This window comes from Ictidomys tridecemlineatus, unplaced genomic scaffold, assembly GCF_052094955.1.
Source record: "Ictidomys tridecemlineatus isolate mIctTri1 unplaced genomic scaffold, mIctTri1.hap1 Scaffold_54, whole genome shotgun sequence".
Classification (NCBI taxonomy): domain Eukaryota; kingdom Metazoa; phylum Chordata; class Mammalia; order Rodentia; family Sciuridae; genus Ictidomys; species Ictidomys tridecemlineatus.
This window is the reverse complement of record NW_027523576.1, coordinates 2,356,671-2,364,269: the sequence shown is the minus strand read 5'-3', so window position 1 is coordinate 2,364,269 and position 7,599 is coordinate 2,356,671. Positions and strand designations below refer to the sequence as shown.

The following is a 7,599-nucleotide window of genomic DNA, read 5'->3' as shown; positions in this document are numbered from 1 at the left end:
ATATAAAAAGGGCTGGGGATGTGGCTCAATGTTTTAATGCCCTTGGGTTCATTCCCTGATACCACACAAACACACACACACACACAAAAAAAAAACCTCTCTGAAGCAGGAAAATCACAAATTCAAGGCCAGCCTCAGCAACTTAGCGAGACCCTATCCCAAAAACTAAAAAGGGCTGGGGTGGGGGTGACTCAGTGGTACAGTACTCATGGGTTTAATTCTTAGTACTACAAAAAAGAAAGAAAGGAAAAAAATATATCTCTGATGGCCGGTAAAAGCAGGGAGATGTTGCACTTCTACAATCTTTCAGGAGAGAGAGGACAGTGGTTCAAAATGAGAGGAAGATCACTAAAGTGAAGTGGACAGATTAGAGAGTTATTTTGGAGGTAGATGATCTAGTAAGGTATTGCCAGCATCCACAGCAAATGAATTCTAAAATCTTGATGAGTTTTTACATCAAGCCTAATCAGGTGACTCTGGGGAGACAGTGGCTCTCCTCCAAGCAGTAACTCAGGGATTCAGGGATTCTGCATCTTGGGACTCTTCCAGCTTCTGGGGCCCCAGAGTCTTCTTTATCCAGCCAGAGAAAGAGTGTGAAGAAGATATACGTGCTTCTTAACCACATGGGCCAGGTTGTTGCACACATGCTATTTCTGTTCCATGAGTGAGAACTGGTCCAGTGGCCTCACATGAATAAAGGGGGACTAGGAGATGTGGTTTCTTTGTGGGCAGCTACTGCCTGTCAACAGCTCTGCGCTATGGAAACAGAACACAGATCATTGATGGTCAGCTGGTCAGCTGGGTCAGGGAGCATCATCAAGCTCTCTGGTCGGTTGCATATTATGATTGAAGGAACGTGAGGTGAGGCTCCTATGATGACCATTTGGCTTTTGGCTTGAGCAAAGGTGGAAAGTAGTCATTAACCAAAATGGAAAGTTGAGAAAGAAGCAGATTTTTTACTGCAGGTAGGGGAAAACTAAGAGTTCCACTTTGCATACACATTGTGTGAGCTGCTCATGACACATCCAAAAGCAGATGTGGGAAAGGCAGTTGGAGACCTGAGCCAGGGATCCAGAGGAGTCAAGACTGAAGATTTAAATACTCCATTTTCTCCCCTCCCCCATCCCGGGCTCCCGGCGTCGTGGGGGCCCAAGGAGGGCGACCCAGGCTAACGACTGGCATCTCCCAGGCGACCGGCTCCGCATCAAGATGGCGGAAGATAAAGACAAGGAAGAGTTAGCACTAGCAGAATTTCACAAAAAAATCAAAGAAGCATTTGAAGTGTTTGACCATGAGTCGAATAATACAGTGGATGTGAGAGAAATTGGGACAATTATCAGGTCATTAGGATGCTGCCCTAGTGAAGGAGAGCTACATGATCTGCTTGCAGAGGTAGAAGAAGAAGAACCCACTGGATATAATCGATATGAAAAATTTCTTCCAGTGATGACCAAAGTACTTCTGGAAAGAAGGTATAGACCAATTCCAGAAGATGTCCTTCTTCGAGCTTTTGAGGTTTTAGATTCTGCTAAACGTGGGTTTCTTACTAAGGAAGAACTCATCAAATATATGACTGAAGAAGGTGAGCCTTTCTCCCAAGAAGAAATGGAAGAAATGTTGTCTGCTGCAATCGATCCAGATTCAAATTCAGTTAATTACAAGGAGTATATAACAATGATGGTGATAGATGAAAATTAAATGTTTTAAACCCTTAATTTCTAATTGAAAAGATAGTTTGAAAATGGCTTGTCCTTGTTAATTTTGCATTTTATTTTGTAATTCTTTTATCTGATATCAATGCTTGTGACATGATTATTTCAACATATTTTGTTTTCTAAAGATGATCATAACAAAAACTCTTTTTTAGTACTGGGAATAGAATCCACTGAGCTTCATTCCTAACTCTTTTTACATTTTTCATTTTGAGACAGGGACTCACCAACAGGCTGGCCTCAAACTTGCAATTGTCTTGCCTCAGACTTTGGAGTAGCTGGGATCATAGGTGTGCCCTGGTCACCTGGATGATCATAATAATTTTAAATTAAACATAAATGTATTTAAAATGTCCAAACTTACGGAATGACATACTGCTAATTACTTAAAAACTAATCTTAAAACAGTTTAACATTAAAATATATTATTGTTTATTTTCTACAATAAACATGTTACCTTTTAATTAACTAAACTGAGAAAATTAATAATAACTATAATGAGCCAAAGTTTGGCATATAAAGGTCTTGAAAGAGGGCAGAATGACCACAAATTGAAAATGAGTATCAGTGTAATGAAGGCTTCTTTTTAAAGAACAATAAACACTTCAGTAATCTGAAAAAATAAATAAATAAATAAATATTCCATTTTCTCCTCGGCCCAGTGGTTTCCGAACCTGACACTTCCTCCTACAGTGGCCTCCTCATTGCCACCAGACCTCTGTGACTTTACTACATCAGTATAACTTCACTCTCCTATTATGGATAACATTTGTCATTTATTAAATGATAGTTCTTACTATCATATGAATTCTCTCATTAACACAGTGTTTTTGAGTTTTCGGACTTTTTTTTTTTTTTCTTCTGCAGCACTGGGGACTGAATCCGGGGCCTTGTGCAGGCTGGACAAGCGCTCCACTTCTGAACTACAACCCCATCCTCAACACACAGTTCACTGAATGCCTACTATGTGCTGGGTAGTGATGATGAGCAGAGAAATAGCCAGTCTGTGCCTCCTGCGTATCGCATTCTCGTAGAAGCCTGATAATAAACAAACGGTTAGATAGTGTTTCAAGTGCCCTGGAAAACAGGAGCACAAGATGAATGAGTTAAGTACCAGTGTGGTGGAGGATGGAATTACTAGAAGTAAGGAGACTTTTATAGCAAGGCAACATTTGAGCAGAAACCTTAATGAAACTGAGGGAGCAAATCACATATGTACCATGGGAGGAAGACTGTGCTGTGGCAGGTGATGGCAGAGCGAGTGCAAAGGCCCAGAGGCATGACCCAAAACCAATCAGCAGGCTGGAGCTGCTGGACTAAGATGGGAGTGGGGGAAGAATGGTAGAGATGAGGTCAGAGAGGTGGGGGGAAGGGCAGGTCACACAGCAGAGTGGTTTTTCCACCAACATCTTTGTGTAACTCGAGAAGGAGGGAGAAAAACAAACCTATTTCTCGGTGCAGAAATTATTGCAAAGAAAGCAATGCTCCATCAGGAACTTCCTGTGCAGTTCCCAAAATGAAACACCTTCAAAGTGGAGGATTTGCGACCAAAATAAGAAAGGGGAACCCTTTTGTAATGCGGAGCACAGAATACAGGGTTCTCTCCTGGTGCAGCAGGTTTTCTACACAGTTAATTACAGCCACATGTGGAGCACCGCAGGATGGCATTTTTAGCAAGTGCCATCAAAGACCTGGACAAACGATTCCCATCTCTCATGCTCAGAGCAAAACCGATTAGCCCAGGAGGATAGCAACAAAAACACTGCTCTGAGAAACACTGTTTTCCAAATTTCCTCTCCAAAACCCAAGCCAGAGGCCTTTCATTAGCTTGATTTTTGTAAATAACAGAAAAAAAGTGGGTTTAAATAGAAAGAAGAATTTGGTTTTTTTCAAGGAAGACATAGTTTAGGTAAAAATATTTTAGGTAATATAAAAATATTTAGGTAATTTATAAAGAACTGAAATGTATTTCTTACAGTTCTAGAGGCTGGGAAGCCGAAGACCAAGGTGCTGACACTGGTGTTAGGTGAGGGTTTCTCTCTGCTTCCAAAATGGCGCCTTGTCTCTCAAGCCTGTTCAATTGCCAGGGTGGTTCCCTCCTGATATACCCACTGTACTGTGGGACATGAAACAAAAACACCCGTGTGGGGTCTGGGCCTTTCCTTCATTGATCACAGTGGGGCCTCAATGGAGCTGCTCCAGTGACCAGCAAACCTGTGGACAGGACTTCATAGTTGCTGTCCATGAGGTTATCTTCTTTAATGCTGACATTTCTGAAATTGGTCCCATTTTCTGGTTTATAGAAGGGTGTGTCCACAGGACAGGGCTGGGTCTTAGTTCCCCAGTATCTAGCCTCCCTTTCTAGCTGGGGATATTCTCCATGAATTGTGTCTACAGAAGCCAAAAGGAGCCAGAAAGTCCTACCCTGGGGCTAAGAGATAGGCTCAGCCAGCCTGGTGTTCTTGCCCAGGGTCTTAACTCTTGAGGGAATGGCCTAAGGCTTGGTGGTTATGACATCGAGTCCTAGAATTGTCACACCGGCAGAGATGGAGACTCAGCGCTGGGAGTCAGGAGTTTATCTATACCAGGGGACTCTGGGCATAGACTACGCTATCTAACCTCCCAACCACTTGCTGAGTCTGGTTTTCTAGTCTTCTCATCTGTTCTTCAGCTACCCAGTAAGTTCCAAATAAACTCCATTTCCACTTATATTAACCAGATACAGTTTCTGTTGTCTATAACCCAAACTCTGGCTTAATTTTTAAGCAATTTGCAGGCCCCCATTAAAAAACAAAATTTCCCTTGGACTCCAAGAGTTGACTTATATTAGTTTTGTTCACATATGTACATCATAAAACCAACAATAAACTCTTCAGAGGCTTGCAGCTTTAAGCCACTATAAAACACAAACACATTTGCAAGCTAAATACAAGTAACACTACCAAATCTGCACTGTTGAAATGAACATTAACTCAATATGACAGATGATGCTGGTCTGTGAAACTAAATAGCTATTCATTATGTGGATGTGAAACTCACTGACCTGGGCTCCTGTGGCTGTATTTTTTTTTTCTTTTTTATTGCCCTGGGCCACTTGGTAACTGAGCTCTGCACCTCTCCTCTCTGTTTTGTTCATGTACTTCCTGTGTATACTTTGTCTTCAGGGAATTTGCTCTTTGCTGGGTACATCATTCATAAATGAAGACTACCGTGTTCTTCTGTCATTTAGTTGGGACAATTAAAATTGTTTTACTTGATTCCAAGGCCAATGTAAATGCCAGGCCTGAAATCAGCTAGAAAAGTTGTCCACATGACCCAATATTTGCTTATATCAATGCTTTAATGATAAATATTGAAAAAATACTAAATTAAAAAAAAATCTCATAGACGGGGCTGGGGTTGTGGCTCAGTGGTAGAGCACTCATCTAGCACGTGCAAGGCCCTGGGTCTGATCCTCAGCACCACATAAAAATAAATAAATAAAATAAAGGTATTGTGTCCAACTACTTCTAAAAAAAATAAATAAATGTTTAAAAAAGATCTCATAGGCAACTCAGAAGTTCCAATGACTATATTTGTAAGCTCCACTTTCAGAAATCATGTAGTTAGGTGCATAAGCTTTGGAGTTTAAAGTAAAATCCATGGTTTGGGATCTCAACTCTACCCCTTACTAGTCTTAACAATCTTGAGCCAGTTATTTTCTCTCTGAAAGTTCATTTTCTTACCTGTAAAATGAAAACAGGATTTATCTTTTAGGAAAGTTGTATTAAACAAGGATCTATGTAATTGTTCAATAATTGGTACTAATTATTGTTACTGATGTCCTAGTTGACATTCAGATTGTTTAACACCTCTTTCCAAGTCCATACAGCCAGATGGTCACAGAGATGGAACAGGGACCAAGTCCTCTGAACCCTCTGAACACCGTATGTGATGGTTTGAATGTGTGCCCCAAAAGTTTGTATGCTAAAAACATAATCTCCAAAATCGTATGTTAATGGTATTTGGAGGGAGGCTTTGGAAGGTATTTAGGAGGAGGTGAGGTCCTGAGGATAGGGCCCCCATGATGGTATTAGTGGCTTTATAAGAAGAGGAAAGAACTAGCCCACGTCTTCTGTCTCACCGTGTGATGCCTTTGGTCAGGTTATGATGCAGCAAGAAGACCACATCAGATGCTAGGCAGATGCTGGCACCATCCTCTTGGACTCTCCAGCCTCCAGAACCTCTATTAACCATAAACCTCTATTCTTTATAGATAACCCAATATCAGGTATTCAGTTATAGCAACAGAAAACAGACAAAGACACCATATGTGCTGAACAGTATAATTTTAGCCTTAAGGGCAGCTGCCTTCCTTGTAAGGCTGTGCTAAAAGGGAGCTGCTATATCTGAGGGATTTAACCTCTGTAGGAAATAACTCCATCCTTAGGTTAATTCCATGAGTGATCCACCGAAAAAACTGATAACTTGAATCCCTTATGTGAATTCTTCTGCTCACCCCCTGTTACTTATAGCTGTGATTCTCAAATGAGCTCCCCTGAACTGCAGGTTATTTGTTGAAAACATAAATACAAATTCTCCAGCCCCATCCCAGATATACTAAATCAATGGTGGTGCTCCCACCATTGAAATACCATCTGCCCTGAGGTCCTTATCAGGATATGCCCTTGACCTCCAGAACTATGAGCTAAATAAACTTCTTTTGTTTATAAAGTATTCAGCCTTGAGGTGTTTCATTATAGTAACTGAAAATGGACTAATACACTCCTTATGATGAATTGAGATACCCACAATGATCTTGAGGGGGAAGACGTGCTAAAGATGGTGGAGCAAAATGATAGCAGGAGCCTGGGACATTCATAACATCTGAGGCCACTGTATCAACTCTACACCTTCATCCCTAGACTCTGGATTATATGAGGCTCAAATAAATCCCTTTTGTATTAGAGCCATTATTTTTCCCCCAAGGGATTAACAACGCAGCCTCTCAAAGGTAAGACTGTCTCTTATTCATCACTGAATTTACAGTGCCTGGCACAGAGTCTGACCCATAGCATATGCTTACATTTGTGGAAGAAATAAAATAAAGGATCCTTCCTTATTCTTTCTGCTTCAGGAGGAATCAGAGCGCATATGCTGGGCCTAAAATTGCTTTCCTGGGAAATCTGGAAAATCATGAGAGGCTAAAAAAAAGGATAGATCTTTTTTACACTTTATTTTAAATTTAAATGTCACAGTTGTAAGTTAGGCCAGGATAATATTAACTTAGCGTTGGATTAAAAAATAGAAGCTAAACGAAGATGTGTGTTACACCTGCTGAAAATCCCTCAATAGTTGCTCACAGCTCTTAAAATAAAGTCCCAACACCCTAGTGTTTTCTGGCTTCCCAATGCTTTTGCTTTTTTTTTTCTGTTTTTCTATGGGCATAATTGTAGATTCACAGGTAGTTGTAATAAGTGATATAGAGAGGCCCCATGTATGTTTTCCCCAATGGTAACATCATCTAATACTACAATATCACCACCAGGACATGGAGATTTATGCAATCTACCAGTTGTACTACATTTTCCCAGTTTTAATTGGATGCATTGATGCATACATGTTTATGCTTGCATGGGGGTACAAGTATGTTTATGCTGCTATAACAAAATATTTCAGATTAAATAATTTATAAAGAACAGAAATTTACCTCTTACAGTTCCAGAGACTGGGAAATCCAAGAACAAGGTGCTGGCTTGGTGAGAACTGCTCTCTGCTCCCAAGATGGTGCCTTGTTGCTATGTCTTTGGTTGGCAGAAGGCAGAAGAGCAAGAAGATTGAACTTGCTCTCTCAGGCTCATCTATGAAGGGCAGCTAATCCCATTCTTGAGGTTTCTGAATCACCTCC

General features: G+C 40.8%; 1 pseudogene; it reads left to right on the top strand.

Moving 5' to 3' along the window:
- Positions 1 to 1,118: 1,118 nt before the first annotated feature.
- On the top strand, positions 1,119 to 1,715 carry LOC144373974 (dynein regulatory complex protein 8 pseudogene; annotated as a pseudogene).
- The last annotated feature ends 5,884 nt before the right edge of the window (positions 1,716 to 7,599 follow it).